The sequence below is a fragment of the Lathyrus oleraceus genome, chromosome 2, assembly GCF_024323335.1.
Source record: "Lathyrus oleraceus cultivar Zhongwan6 chromosome 2, CAAS_Psat_ZW6_1.0, whole genome shotgun sequence".
NCBI lineage: Eukaryota > Viridiplantae > Streptophyta > Magnoliopsida > Fabales > Fabaceae > Lathyrus > Lathyrus oleraceus.
Window position 1 is genome coordinate 239,907,144 of NC_066580.1, and position 16,902 is coordinate 239,924,045.

Below are 16,902 nucleotides of genomic sequence, written 5' to 3' on the forward strand. Positions count from 1 at the left end.
ATACGGGGTAGAAGACCACAAACTCAATTGGGGATAGAAATTACCACAGGGAGACACCAACTTTGTTAGGGATAAAACCACAACAACAGAAATCCACTTACAACCAGGACGAACCACAAAGGTTATCTCTGTTAGGAAAAAGAGATAGGACTTACAACTACCGAATACGGGGTAATAGCCAAACTCTGGTGGGATAAATATGAATTAGGGTTTACATCTACCGAATACTGGGTAGAAAACCAAAAAATCTGCGTGGGGATAGAACAAATTACAAATCCGCACGGGAAACCAAAAATAGGGTTTATAACAAACCACGAACTCTGTTGGAGAGTGAGAAACAGGATTTACGACTACCGACTACTAGGTAGAAAACCAACAATTCTTGCCGAGGAATAAAAGGTATATAACCACCAATTCCGCTGAAAAGGCAAAGAAAATAGGACTTACAACTATCGGTATAAGGGTAGAGGCCCGAAAAACTCCGCTGGGGAACAACCCACTGGGAAGCACAAGACAGTTGACAAATAGCCAATTCGAGAATGATCCGGAAAGACAGACTGAATCAAGACACGTCCTAATGAGGATATAACTCAAATAGGAAAATCCATCCCAATATATATGTTGGGAGGAAACGGAAGAAACCGTCATCCACGAGGATATATCTCAGTGGGGAACTGCAGAAGGAAAGACAACAGACACTTTCTGCTTATGGGGTTGACTCTATATGGAGAGATTTTACACCCAACATCTGCTAGGGGAGATCTATAAAGGATCTGCACCACCATAGCAAGGAATAAACAACAAAAGATATATGGCAAAAATGCAACATGAATATCTGAATGTTTATGAATATGCATGAATATGCGTGATTTATGTTTGATAAATGCTGACAAAACAGACATATCTAACACAAACAGGTACAGGAATCAAATGCCCGGTATTATACTTCCAGGGGAAAAACCAACTGGAAAGCCAATCTGCGGAGATCTACATGCCATAAAGCATAGACCTGCGGGTACTGCTGGGAAAGCAGAGGCTCAAAGATATCAGGAAACACCAAATCTCTGAGTGCTGGATCAGCAAACAACCCAACCAGGGTACAGAAAGTCACAACGGGCAAAACAGCCACCAAGACGAATCTGTTGGGGAACAAGAGAAAATCTCGAAGATCCGTAGAAGATCTCAGCATCAACCGAGAAGCAAAAGCTTTGCAACTCCAAATAACTCCGGGGGACAACCCACTGAAGGAGAAAAACATCATCCAAGTAGAATCTAACTGCATAAGCAAATCTACTGGGGAAAACTGCTGCTGGAGAAAACTGAGTCTTCAACAACACTCTGCTTGCAACTATGCTGAGGAACAACCCCATCACAAGATCTGGAGAAAAAAGATACAACTAAACCAGGAATATGAACCAATTGTCTTACATGTTGGAGATCATGCCACCCTTGGGAGAGCACTGAGATATTCTTAGGTATCTTTTCAATCTTATGAATATTCACTTTGTTTAAAACAACAATTTTGAAAAATTTGATTTGTTAAAAACAATGATATTTTATCAATTAAAACATGCAAAACATTTGTTGAATTGAAACAAATAAGAGTGCAAATAATTGGATAAAAAGCTCAAATTCATTTGATGGAATGGTAGCCTGCAAATGGCAAGACTCCATAGATCTGTACAAATTTGAAATCAGTGATATATATTGGAAGAGGGCTACATTGAACATAATGATCCTTTCTCTACCAATTTGAATCTCGATGTATTCGAAGCTTCAGTTTGACGACGAATCGAGAATCTTCTGACGAAATGACAGCTGTGGAACAGAAAGTCTTGTCAGGATGCAGTTACTTGCCAAATCCCTAATTTTTGCCTAGATTGCCCCAGGGTGAGGTACTCAATCTAGCGGGATGCAAATATTCTTTTTTTTTTTTCAAGTCTCTAATTTTTGCCTGGATTACCCTTGCGGGTTCTCCACCGAGACGCTCATTTTTGCCTAAGCCGCCCTTTCGGGTTTTCAACTTAGCGAGCTATTCTGTTTTTTTCATTTGCATATACTTTTTTTTCTAGGCAAAGTATCTCTTGACTGCATCTGAATTCACAGGACGAGTGAAATCCTCCCCATCCATTGTTGTAAGCATCAAAGCTCCGCCTGAAAAGGCTCTCTTAACAACATATGAACCCTCGTAGTCTGGAGTCCACTTGCCCCTGGAATCGGGCGCGAAAGACAAAACTTTCTTGAGCACGAGGTCACCTTCTCGGAACACACGCGGCTTGACCTTCTTATCGAATGCTTTCTTCATTCTTTGCTGATATAACTGACCATGACACATGGCAGTTAACCGCTTCTCTTCAATCAAGTTCAACTGGTCATAACGACTCTAAATCCATTCAGCATCAGTCAACTTGGCTTCCATCAAGACTCTCATTGATGGGATCTCCACCTCTACTGGGAGAACAGCTTCCATGCCATAAACAAGAGAAAAAGGGGTTGCCCCTGTTGAAGTGCGTACAGACGTATGATATCCATGCAAAGCAAATGGCATCATCTCATGCCAATCTTATCTCATGCCAATCTTTGTACGTGACAGTCATTTTCTGGATAATCTTCTTGATATTCTTATTAGCAGCTTCAACAGCCCCATTCATCTTAGGTCTGTAGGGAGAGGAATTATGGTGTGTAATCTTGAACTCAGCGCACAACTCATCCATCATCTTATTGTTCAGATTAGATCCATTATCAGTAATGATCCTCTCTGGCACACCATAACGGCAAATCAGCTGGTTCTTGATAAACTTCACAACCACCTGCCTGGTTACATTCGCGTACGAAGCGGCTTCAACCCATTTGGTGAAGTAATCAATTGCTACGAGAATAAACCGGTGTCCGTTGGACGCTTTCGGCTCAATCATGCCGATTATGTCGATTCCCCACATAGAGAAAGGCCATGGTGATGAAATCACATTCAGAAGTGTCGGAGGAATATGAATCTTATCCGCATAAATATGACACTTGTGACATTTCTTCACATACTTGCAACAGTCAGACTCCATTGTCAGCCAATAGTAGCCTGCTCTCAACATCTTCTTAGCCATGGCATGTCCATTGGAATGAGTACCAAATGAACCCTCATGGACCTCAGTCATTAATAGGTTTGCTTCGTGTCTATCCACGCATCTGAGAAAAACCATGTCAAAATTTCTCTTATACAACACTTCACCACTGAGGTAGAAACTGCCTGACAACCTTCTCAAAGTTTTCCTATCTTTCACAGATGCCCCAGACGGGTAGGCCTGGTTCTGGAGGAAATTCTTGATATCAAAATACCAAGGCTTGTCATCTTTCACTTCTTCGATTGCAAATATGTGAGCTGGTCTGTCCAAGCGCATCACAGTAATATTGGGGACATCATTCCACCATCTGACCACAATCATGGAAGCAAGCGTAGCAAGAGCATCTGCCATTCGATTATCCTCTCGAGGAATGTGATAAAATTCAACTTCTGTGAAGAATGTTGAAATCCTTCTTGCGTAATCTCTATATGGGATGAGACTAGGTTGATTCGTCTCCCATTCTCCCTTGATCTGATTAACAACCAGGGCCGAATCACCATACACATCAAGATACTTGATTCTCAAATCAATGCATTCTTCAAGTCCCATAATACAGGCTTCATACTCCGTCATATTATTCGTGCATTTGAAAGTTAGCCTTGCTGTAAACGGAATGTGTGAACCTTGAGGAGTAATGATCACTGCCCCAATTCCATTTCCATATTGATTAACAGCGCCATCAAACACCATCGTCCATCTGGAACCAGGTTCCGGACCTTCATCAAGTGTAGGCTCATCGCAATCTTTCATCTTCAAATACAGAATTTCCTCATCAGGGAAGTCATACTGAACAGACTGATGATCTTCGATCGGCTGGTGCGCTAAATGGTCAGCCAAGATACTACCTTTGATAGCTTTTTGAGCTCGATACTCAATATCATACTCAGACAACAACATCTGCCAACGGGCAATCCTCTCAGTTAAAGCAGGCTTCTCGAAGATATACTTGATTGGATCCATTCTGGATATCAACCAAGTTGTATGATTTATCATGTACTGGCGCAAACGCTTAGCAGCCCAAGCCAAAGCACAGCACGTCTTCTCAAGCATAGAGTACCGAGACTCACAATCAGTAAACTTCTTACTGAGGTAGTATATAGCAAATTCCTTCTTCCCTGATTCATCTTGTTGACCGAGTACACAACCCATCGAGTCTTCAAGAACTGTCAAATACATGATCAGAGGTCTTCCTTCCACAGGCGGAGACAATATCGGAGGTTCAGACAGATAATCTTTGATACTGTCGAAAGCTTTCTGGCAATCCTCGGTCCAATCATGAGACTGATCTTTCCGGAGGAGCTTGAATATCGGCGCACATGTGGCAGTCATGTGGGATATAAACCTGGAAATGTAATTCAAGCGGCCAAGAAAACCTCGGACTTGCTTCTCAGTTTTGGGTGCAGGCATCTCTTGTATTGCTTTGACCTTTGCAGGATCAACCTCAATACCTCTTTCACTTACCACAAAACCCAACAATTTGCCAGAACGGACTCCAAATGTACACTTGTTCGGATTCAGGCGAAGTCTAAACTTCCTCAAACGCTGAAAAAGCTTCAACAAATGCTCGACATGTTCAACTTCCGTTCGGGACTTAGCAATCATATCATCAACATAGACTTCTATCTCCTTGTGCATCATATCATGAAACAAGGTAGTCATAGCTCGTTGATACGTGGCTCCGGCGTTCTTCAAACCGAAGGGCATCACTCGATAACAGAATGTTCCCCAAGATGTGATGAATGTTGTCTTCTCCATATCCTCTGGTGCCATCTTGATTTGATTATATCCGGAAAATCCGTCCATAAACGAAAAGACTTTGAATTTGGCTGTATTGTCTACCAACATATCAATGTGTGGTAGAGGAAAATCATCTTTCGGGCTAGCCTTATTCAAATCTCTATAATCAACGCACATACGGACTTTTCCGTCCTTCTTAGGAACAGGCACAATATTGGCCACCCATTGAGGATATGTAGAAGTCACCAGAAACCCCGCATCAATTTGCTTCTGAACTTCCTCTTTGATCTTCACTGCCATATCTGGATGAGTTCTTCTGAGCTTCTGCTTCACAGGCACGCACTCAGGCTTTAAAGGCAGGAAATGTTGCACAATATCTGTATCTAAACCCGGCATATCTTCATAGGACCAAGCAAAGATATCTGAATATTCTCGTAGCAAACTGATCAAATCTTCCTTGACAGACCCTTCAAGAAGTGCCCAAATCTTCACCAGGCGAACACAATCCTCAGACCCCAAGTTGACTGTTTCCAAGTCTTCGAGATGCGGCTGAATGATCTTCTCTTCGTGCTCAAGGAGACGGGTAATCTCATCAGGAATCTCTTCAACATCATCTTCCTCTGCCTCAAATACAGGGGATTCAAAATTGGGAGATGGCGTTGGATCATTATGTTCAATGGGTTTTAGGATCAACCTGCCTAATGATTTTGGTTAATGAAAAACTTTTAGAATTTAAACAAACAAACCATTATGCAGATGAAAAAATGTTTGCTTTTATTCTTGTTTTTATGGGTTTTTTGTGATCACTGATTTCATGCAGAAAAGCAAAAAGTGAAAACAAAGGAAAAACAAATGTTTAACAATGCATTAATTGAATGAAAACATCATTGTATATATGCTTTGCCAACAATGTCATCACTTCTCCTTTTGGCATGGGAGAAGGGTTTTAAACAAAGTGAACAATTACTCTGATCTATGGATGACTGTAGGAACATCTACAGCGACCCAATTGTGGCAGACACCACCAGGAATAACGAAGTTGTTCACATCTTTTGTATCTTCTTCCAAGATAGCAACAACTTCCTCTTCAGGTTGATCATCATGGATGAATCCTCCACTTGCGAACAAACCTTGCTTATTAAATGCCCCAGAACAGTAGCCAATGCCAGCCCGGGATCTATTGTCTTCAAGTTCAATCACCTTCCCTAATCCAGCAACTGCACCACATTCAATGGCCAGCTTCGCATCACGGTAGGAAGTGAATGAAGGAGACTTCTTCTCGATTGGTTCATCAATAGATAAAGCTTGGAACTGAGTTCCCACTTCATCCTCTGCGTCAATGTACGAGAAAGATGACAGATGGCTAACCAGGAGAGCCTTTTCTCCCCCTACTACAACCAATTTCTTATTTTTCACAAATTTCAACTTCTGGTGTAGGGTGGATATCACGGCGCCAGCCTCGTGAATCCATGGTCTGCCTAAGAGACAGCTATATGATGGGTGGATATCCATTACCTGGAAGGTAACTTGGAAATCACTTGGTCCAATTTTGATAGGGAGATCAACTTCCCCAATCACGGTCTTACGCGACCCATCGAATGCTTTCACAACAACCCCACTCTGCCTCATAGGAGGACCTTGATATGACAATCTGGAGAGTGTGGTCTTTGGCAATACATTTAAAGAAGATCCAGTGTCCACCAGCACATTGGACATTGCATCAGATTTGCAATTCATGGAGATATGTAAAGCCATGTTGTGGTCTCTTCCCTCCTCAGGGAGATCAGCGTCACAAAAGCTCAAAGTGTTGCAAGCGGTAATGTTTGCAACAATACTATCAAATTGCTCAATGGTGACGTCGTGATCAACATACGCCAGATCCAGGACTTTCTGCAGAGCCTCCCTATGGGGTTCTGAATTCAGCAGCAGAGAAAGAATGGAAATCTTGGATGGCGTTTGTAGAAGCTGGTCTACAATGTTGTACTCACTCTTTCTGATGAGCCTCAGCATCTCATCAGATTCTTCATCTACAATGCCACTCGGGCCGACTGAAGCAACGGGAGTTTTTTGTGCAGAGGAGGATGGTTTGGCAACATCACGTGCCTGATTCTGAATACTCACAGCTGTCCCTACAGGACGCTCAACAGTATCAGAAGCAACAGCCTTAGGAGGCGCAGAAAAGACACGACCACTTCGGGTCAACCCACTTACATCAGCGACGTTGGTCACGGAAGTTGAAGGCAAAGGCACTTCTACCCCATCTTGCACAGCAACAGGATTATATCTGAATGGTACAGCCTTATCAGATGAATAGGGCACAGGGCCTGCAGGTTTAATGACCAAAGAAGGGGAAGCCTTCGGCTTGCTGCTATTGTAACGAATAACAACAGGCTCAGGCAACTTGAACACTGGAGATATAACATTCACTTCAGGCTCGTCTTCATTAACATTGCGATTCTGCAGAATCTCAATGGTACCCTCATTCAACAGCTCTTGCAATTCGCGGCGGACCTGATTGCAACCCAGGCGGTTGACCGAGCAGACGCGGCACTTGTCGTGGTTATGCTCCAAGTAGCTGTACTAACACAGCAAACGATGTAATTCAACCAACGACTGCCTAATGTGGCTTACAAATCTGACCTTGTACTTCCCAAGGCATTCCTGAACCATATTAACCGACTTCCCATGCGCAGGCAATGGGTTCTTGGTGACATTCGGGCCTGAATCTTCAAAGCTCAGAATTCCACATCTCATAAGGTCTTGAACCTTAGTCTTGAGTGGGAAGCAATTTTCAATGTTGTGACCCGGAGCACCGGAATGGTAAACACAATGCTGATCTGGTTTATACCACCATTGTGGATTTGCAGGAATGGCAGGGGGATCCCTAGGAGAAACCAATTTCCTTTCCAATAAGGAAGGATAAAGCTCTGCATATGACATAGGAATTGGATCGAAGCTAATCTTCTTCCTATCATAACCCAAGTTAGCTTGATTGGTTGTACTGCCACGAGGCTGGTAAGCCTGTTGCTGTGGACGATGTTGTTGCTGGTACTGAGGCTGTTGATATTGTTGCTGATGCTGATATTGCTGATGTTGCTGAGCATTGTCTTTGAAGACAGGTGCTATATGAGCCACCTGGTGCTGATGTCCGGCACGACGTGCGGGCTTCCTCTGAACAGAGGGTCTTCTATGCTTGGGATGGGATTGCACAGCATGTGCTTCCCCATCTTTCCTCTTAAACGCCCCATATCGTTTAGAGGAAGAGCTCTCATCCTTCGTCAATCGTCCTTCACGGACACCTTCTTCGAGACGCATCCCCATGTTCACCATCTCGGTGAAATCAGAGGGAGCGCTTGCTACCATCCGCTCATAATAGAATGAGCCAAGAGTCTTCAAAAAGATCTTGGTCATTTCTTTCTCCTCTAGCGGTGGAGTGATCTGAGCTGCCAGCTCTCGCCACCTCTGGGCGTACTCCTTGAACGTTTCCTTGTCCTTCTGCGACATGGACCTGAGTTGATCTCGGTCAGGCGCCATATCGACGTTATACTTGTACTGCTTGACGAAGGCTTCGCCAAGGTCATTGAAGGATCTGATATTGGCACTGTCCAAGCTCATGTACCATCTGAGCGCCGCACCAGACAGACTGTCTTGAAAATAATGAATCAAGAGTTGATCATTATCAGTCTGGGTTGACATCTTCCTGGCGTACATGACCAGGTGAGCAAGTGGACAGGTGTTCCCTTTGTATTTTTCAAAGTCAGGTACTTTGAATTTGATCGGTATCTTCACACCGGGAACAAGACATAACTCGGCAGCAGACTTGCCGAAGAGATCTTTACCTCGAAGGGTCTTCAATTCCTTTCTCAGCTCGAGGAATTGGTCGTTCATGGCGTCCATCTTTTCATAAACGTCCGGGCCCTCAGAAGGCTCGGAGTGATAGATGGTGTCGTCTACCCTGGGCATGGTATGCACGACAGGAGGAGCAGCAACAGGGACCGGGCTAGATGTCGGCATGTGAGCAAAAGTTGGAGCAGGCCGATCAGGCATAAAACCTGGAGGCATTCCCCAAGGGAACCCGGCTGGCATAGCATTGGGCACTTGAGCACTGACTGGCACAGTCGAAGTGGAGACTTCGGAAATAACCGTCCTCTGGACAGGAGTTGCAGGCGGTTGAGCAGGTTGATTTTGAGCAGCGAGGAGTTGCTCCATCAAAGCGCCAAGTCTGGCGACCTCTTCTTTCAATTCTCTGTTCTCTTGTTCTAGCTGCTCCATGACTCTTGCAGAATTGACTCGCGTATAATACCGGTGAGTCAGCTTGTCTTCAAAATAAATGAAGAACACAGAGTTAGGACAAGAAGACCAGAAACAAAGGGTACCTGCTTATGCAAAAAATGATGCATGAAATGCTTGTGCAGATGCTTTGTTTATTTTCAAGGAACCCTTAGGGTATTATTTGCAATATTTTGAATAATTTAAAGCATTTTAATTTCTCATGGAAAATATTTCATTCAATATATCGAGACAAAGAAGTACAGCATTTTTTAATCATTACAAAGAGAAAAGGGAAATAAACATCCTATGGATCCCTAGAAGCTCGGGATGCTGGAAGACGAGAAGTACACAGCTTCTTAATCTCTCTCTCATAGGCCGCTTCCATGTCAGCTTTCTCCTTTGCAAGTCGATCATACCTCCTTCTCCAGAATTTGGAAGACTGAGGAAGCAGAGAGGTCCAAGTGTCGTTCGGGTCGTCGATCACTCGATGCTCGAGGAACTCAATCATAGCATCCTTCTCCTTAAGCTGCTGAAGCAATTCTTCTCTTTCACGGATCCAAGCACGTGAAAGGTCTTCTTCTCTCAACTCCTCTACACGTTGGGTAGGGAGGGTTGAAGGCCCAGCCACATCCAACGGTGTAGGTCTCGGATGATCATACGACATCAAGTACACGGCAGCTCTCTGTCTGACCCAAGAGGTGTATGGCTCCAAAGCAATGCATTTCTTTGGCCCCAACTCATTCCTACTCTTCTTGTGAATACTGCGCCAAGCACGGACAAATCTGGCTTTCAGGCCTTGGGGATCTTTACCCTCCTGGAAGAACACACCTTCTAACAGAATGTTATGAGGTTTATCCTTCAAGGGGAACCCAAGCTGACGTCGTGCGAGAATAGGATTGTAGTTGATCCCACCACATGTGCCAAGAAGAGGCACATTAGGGAATTCACCACAATAGTCAATGATCTGGACGGTATCATACACGCGATCATACCAAGTGATATCATCATTGGTGAGAGACATGAGTCTCTGAGACCACCGTAGACATCCCTTGTTCTCCTTGAAAGCAACTGTCTGCGGCAAGTGCGAAATAAACCACTTGTACAGCAGGGGTAGACAGCAGACAATAACTCCTCCACCCTTTGCGTTCCTCAGATGCAAAGAGACATAGGCATCGCCCAACAAAGTCGGAACGGGATTAAGAACTGAGAAGATCCTAATGGCGTTCATGTCCACGAACTTGTCGAAGTTGGGAAACAACACCAATCCATAGATGAGCAGCACAAACAAAGCCTCAAAGGCATCCTCACTCATGGCCTTCCCATAAAAGGTAGCTTGAGCAATGAGGAACTCGGAAGGAAAACCCTGAATTCCGCCTTTGGTAGTCAGATTAGCCCTAATCAAATCTTCATCTATGTGCAACAAACTGGCAATCTCTCGAGCAGTCGGAATACTCTCTAGGCCACTGAACGGCACTTGATCCAGAATCGGAATCCCAATGAGATGAGAATTTTCCTCCAAGGTTGGCAACAGCTGGAAGTCCGGAAATGAGAAGCAATGATACAGCAGGTCATAGAACTGAGCCAGAGTACTCATCAGCCCTTCGTCAACCTGAGTGGTGAGCAGAGGTAGAAGCTTCCCATAGCGAGCTTTGAAACCCAAGGGATCTAATACATAAGATGTCAGATTCCTTAACTCTTTTACATCGGGCTGTCTAAAGCTGTACTTCTTTGTATGCCTTTTTGGTCTTTCCATGTCTGAAAATTTTGCAAATAAACCCTTTAAGTTCCTTGAAAATTTTCTCTTTTCTTTTTCTGATGACATGAAGTGCAGATGAATGCATGAATGCATGAATGCAACAATCACACTCAAGGATCAAACAAGTCACACCAAACAAAGGTCATGGGAAAGCTCATTGTATCCCTAATATCAATCATCCATTTTGGTGGATTTAGGTTTTCACCTTATCGACACCCAAGTTCCATTGATATTAACGGTACATGAACCGGCTCTAACATCCTTAATATCAACCATCCGTTTTGGGGGATTTAGGTTTTTACATCTGATCAACACCCAGGTTCCATTGATATTAAGGTTGTCTGAACGACTCAACCACGAATCACGGGTTTGCTGAGAGTCACGAGCATGGAGTCTCGGTTAAGAACCACCCAAAGGGAGTGTACTAGGGTTTAAACCTGCCAGACATGTTCTATCAGAGGTTCCCATAACCATCGTTCCATCTTTCGAATATTATCGGAGGAACGAATACTCGTATTCCAAAAATATTCTCAAGAGAAACTCTTATGAGTGTAGTATCGTGTAACAATCGCATCAGAACTTACATCTGAACGACCTCCGCACTACGTTCCTAAAAATAGGCCAAGATGGGTTTGGTAAACTAAGGACCTTGGCTTCTGCGGCACATGATTGAAAGAATAATGCCTAACCACAAATAACTTGTGTGACATTATTAATCCAACATGACCTCCACCAAGTGAATGGACTCGCAAGTCAGCTGGCTAAGGAATACTCCACACCAGTCAACAAGACTATGCCATTCTCCTATCCTAGAGTGCACTCGAGTTCGGGTATAGAACTCATCTCACAGATCACCAAAGCAAACAACAATTGTATATCAAGCAATTCAAACATTACAATCAATACAGTTAACCCAAATTGTACAAAAATATGTCATATAACAAATAACAATATATCACACAACAAGGGTGAAAAGTAGGCAATACCACCAAGGATCGATTATTTCCCCAGCAGAGTCGCCACTTTTCTGTAGCGGTGTATTCGTCGCTATATGATTTATTGATTAAACCATAAGCAAAGCATACAAAGAATTCGAGTCGCCACCGCACTTTTATTTATCCAAAGGACTGGCTAAAAAGCGAACAAAAGCCTAAGAAGTTTTACGCGTAGAAAACTAATAAAAAGATCAGAGAATCTGGGTAAGGGGTAAATTACGCAATGGGAAGGTGTTAGGCACCCACTACGTCCTAGGTACTCCTAGGGAGCCCTTTTCACACTTGTTGTATAAGATTGTTATTTGTTATGAAATATTTATTGTGCAAACATGATTGGGATGATGAGAAAAGAATATACAATTTAATTATTTTTGTGTTCGAACGGATGAACCCGTTGCCTACGTACCTTCCATCAAAGGTAATGATCAAAACGCCGTAGTTCGGCTAAAAGATTTCCAAAGTTAGTGGATTCAATTTTAAACACCAGCCCTAAAGTCTTACGTTATCCACGGGAGAAAACTCAACCTTATACAAACAACGAGTCCACCATGTGAGAAAAGCTTCAACTTGCTAGTGAGGGGTTAACCCTATAATAAGCAAGGAAGACTTACAATTCAATCAACTAAGGACAAATAGGTGAGATTGACATCAACCAACTAGGATAAATCAAACCTAAGGCTAATGTATGAAAACTTAACAAGAATGGACAAAGCCACAAAACAATTGAATGGATGAAGTTAATTGATTATGATTATTCACAAAAGGAGGGTCAAAGTATGATTAAGATTGATTCAAAAGAAGTATTATGAAATGGAGTTTGAAAAAAAGTCAAGGACTTGGGGTCCAGGTTTTTAATTTAAAAGCATGAAGATGTTTGCACAATATTTATCTCAAGTTTTGAAAGTAATGTGTGAAAAGGTTTAGGACAAAATGGATGAATGGATGAAGATGGAGTGTAAAACTTCCTAGAAGGTTCACCTCTTGAAATCATATAGAAGATGATTCAAGTGCGTCCTTTGGAATAGACAATGAGCAATAATAAGCAAGCAAAGCAAAAGAAGAAATTCAACAAAAGCGGATACCGGATGCCAATTACTGGACTTATACCAATCTCCTAAAACAGAACTGGATATCAGAGGCCACTCCATGGACTTATACCAATCTCCTCAACAAAGAAATAAAAAGGTGGATACCGGATGCCAATCTATCTGGACTTATACCAATCTCCAACAATAAAGCAAACACTTGGATGTCAGATGCCAATCTATCTGGGCTTACTCTAACCTCCAACATATGATCATAGGAAAACAAATGCCAAATTACACGGACTTACAATTGCATCCTCACATAAATCAAACAAATGCATCAAGCAAAGAGATGATGAGTGGCCAATGAAATGGTCTTATACTCATTTCCATATCATAGGAACAATGGCCAATGAATGGTCTTACAATTGTCCTCAATGGGTAAACAACAAAGATATGTCACAAAGACAGATGAAATGATCATGCACTAATGAGCAATTAATGATGATAAATGCACAAAGCATACAAGCAAACATGTGCATATGAAGTAAGCAATCAATCAATCAAAGGTATTCAGCACACACTATAACCAAGCAATGAGGCTCATACAAAGGGTGAGGCATTGAAGCCAACTGGAATAGGGTTAATGGTGCTCTTAACCTTGACATTGAGAGCCAAGGTGAAGCAAATGAAAGGATATGAGGGGTGTGCCTCATGCTCTTATCCCTGGTCAGGGAGAGCTTTGAATATCAGAAGGTGTGGGAGTTCAGAAAGTAGGAACTCTCTCCACAAGTTTGACTCTATAGATCTTGGGTTTTTACTCACTATGCATCAACACAAGTAGTGTGAGCAAGGTGAGTGACACACAGAATAGTAGGAGATAGGCTACATATCTCTTGGATTCTACCAATTGCCTTATTTAAAGGACTTTTCCTGCTTGGGACAAAAGTAAACAAACACAGACATTGCCTCTTAAGGAGGACTTCAGACAGTTGCCTGGCCAAGTAACAGGCCAGGTCTTCCAGACTACATGAAGAATAAGAGATTCTACCTTAATGCAAATGCTATCAAGCAAAGCAATGCAAGTTCTCAAAGAACTATTAGCAACTAATGTACCTGAAATCAGTCAAACACAATTAGTATACCAGACACAAAGTTAAAACAAACAGCATAAGCCAACAGACAACACAGTCAAGCATATGTGCAAAGCACAAGCTCATAACAAGTGAGCTAAGCGACCTACAAAACAAACTAGTTAGTTTATGATAAACAATCAAACTCCTTCAACTTGTATTGATCTCTTTGAAGCATTTGTTGCTTAACCTGAAAAACCAAGCTTAAACATGAGCAACAAGACCACTAGGACAAGCCTAAGGTCAAAAAGAGATAAGAAATCCAAAACAGCAAGTGAAAGCCATCCAAAATCATGTTTAAACAATTAAGAAACAAACTCAAGTGGTTTCATGTTCATATCATTCATCATTATCATTTCACAAACAAATTAGGTCAAAGCATGTCATATAGAAGCTCAAAGAAGTCAACAGAATGATTCAACTCAAATCCAATCACAAACATTTCAATAAATCCTCAAATAAATCATTCTCAAACATCAACCCTAACATGATAAGCATACCAAATTTCAGCTCATTTGGATCAAGGGAAGTAGGTCAATGAAAATCAGAAAGTCAAAGCAAGTTTAAACAAACTCATACAAAGCATCAAAACATGCACCAACTTCAATAAATCATAAAACAGTGACAACATATGAGAAATGAATGGGACTAAAACCATGACAAACCTTAAGATGTCTACTAATCACATGTCAAATTTCAAGTCCATCCAATTAAGTATGAGAATTTCACAAATCAAATGAGAACATGTGTCACAAAAAGTCAACAAATGACCAAACAGGGGAGAAAATTCCAATCAAATAGGAAATTCCATCAATAATTCCAGAAAAATTCACATGTATTCTCAACATCCACAAGTATGTTCATGCAAAAATTCAGACCAATTTGAGTTCATTAAGCATGGAAAATAAAATCATGAAGTTGGACATCAATGGTGTGACACAAATTGTCACACCCCTAATCAAAAAATCATATCTCCACAACCAGCAATTATAAATTCACAAACTCTACACCAAAATCACCATGAACATGTCTAGTTTAAGCACAAAAAATTTGGGAAGCATTAGATAAGGTATCACCATTTCACAATCAATTTGGCAAGACATACATAAAATGGACAACATGAAGAAACCCTAGCAAATTTTAAAATCCACACGTGCAAAAAATCTGGAAAAATCATCATAAAAAACTAGAGGTCATGAGGATCATTTTGCAAAAAATCCCACTAAATTTGGATTAAAATTGAAGCACTTATGATTTTTGGAAGATTGGTATATCAAATGAAATAAATATTGAAATAGAAAAATGATTTAATTAAAATAAATATCCGGCAGTGGCATTATGGTAAATATGGGGGTCACTAAGTGAAACGCTGCGTTTCACTTAGTGAGGTGTCGTGCAGTGATTTGTACATGGCAATGAAATAGTGTTTCTCATGCAAGCAAAAATTTCCAGCAACCAAACGCGACCTGGGTTTTCGAATTAGGGTTCTTGATCACTGTTCATCATCATCAACAATCGAAATGAAATTTTTGTCCCAGAAATGGAAAACAAGCATACCATTCAAAACATCTCAACATGCTCAATACAAATCCAACCCTATTTTTCACTAAATCGAGCTATCGAGAAAGAACCAAGCACAAACATATTTGACAACACAACTTTGAATCCATGTATCTCTCTCAATATTCAACCATTTTCCATGATTCAAGTTTCAAAATAATCAGCATGGCAAGGTCTTTCTAAAGCATAGCATGATTTTGAGAATGGTGTGATTCGAGATTTTACCTAGCTTGAAGCACAGTGATGAAATAGAGGTTGTTTGGTCGTGCAAAGCTGAAACAGATGCTCCTGGAGGTTTGTATTGATGAATGGACAATGAACTTTAGCTCAACAAGCTTTGAAACAGCTCCAGTCGAAATCTGCCATGGATGAAGCTTAATGGAACAGTAGTGATCTTGGCCTTACAGTTGTAAAACAAGGCTTGCAATGGCTTCCAAAAAGATGGTGAATGATGGCACAATGCACAGTAGCACGAGTTCTTTGCAATTTTTCAGAAAAAGTTCAGATGAGAAAGTGAGAGAGTTTGAGAGAAAAATGAATTTGATCTGTTTTTGTGAGAGTGGCTAGGGTTTCTTCTGTAGAAAATGTGGAATATATACTGTGTTTAGCATGGCTTAAGTTTGGTTAGTGCAAATGATCATGGGATTAGCTTAAAATGAAGTGTTATGGTAATTAGTGAAAATCCACTCATGTGGCAAGGGCATGGCACTACAGCTGCGAAAATGGGCCTTAAGCATATCCAAAATGTCATTTATGAACATTTGTGATTGGTAGAAAACAATGGAAATGGTTATTTTGAAAGTCAACTTTTTTACCTTTCCTTTTTAATTCAAGTCAACTAAAAAAATGCCATTTTGATTGGTTGAGTTTTGGTGAATTGTGATGAAAGATTTGAATAGAGCACATCAAATATGACTTGTAGCAAAAAACCTCACTCAATTTGGCCAAATGGTTTGAAAGATATGCCACTTTGAAGTTCAAATTTGAGAATGATTTGATCATAACTTGCCAACCACACATGAGAAATGAGTGTTCTTAGACATTTTGGAAATGGGAGAACAAGATCTTCAACTTTCATGTTGGGCAGAAATTCATTTGAAGCTTGTATGATGATGTAATGTTGAGGAGAAGAACTTTCCATTTTTGGCAAATTCCAATTACAGGTCAACTTTCTATTTTTGGAAATTTCTTGTCTGACTTCAAATTCTTCACTGATGATGTTTGACATGTTATATGAGGCTTATATGGACATGAATAAGACCTTTCAGACCAATTCCCACCATCAAATCACTGATTAAATGCACAGTT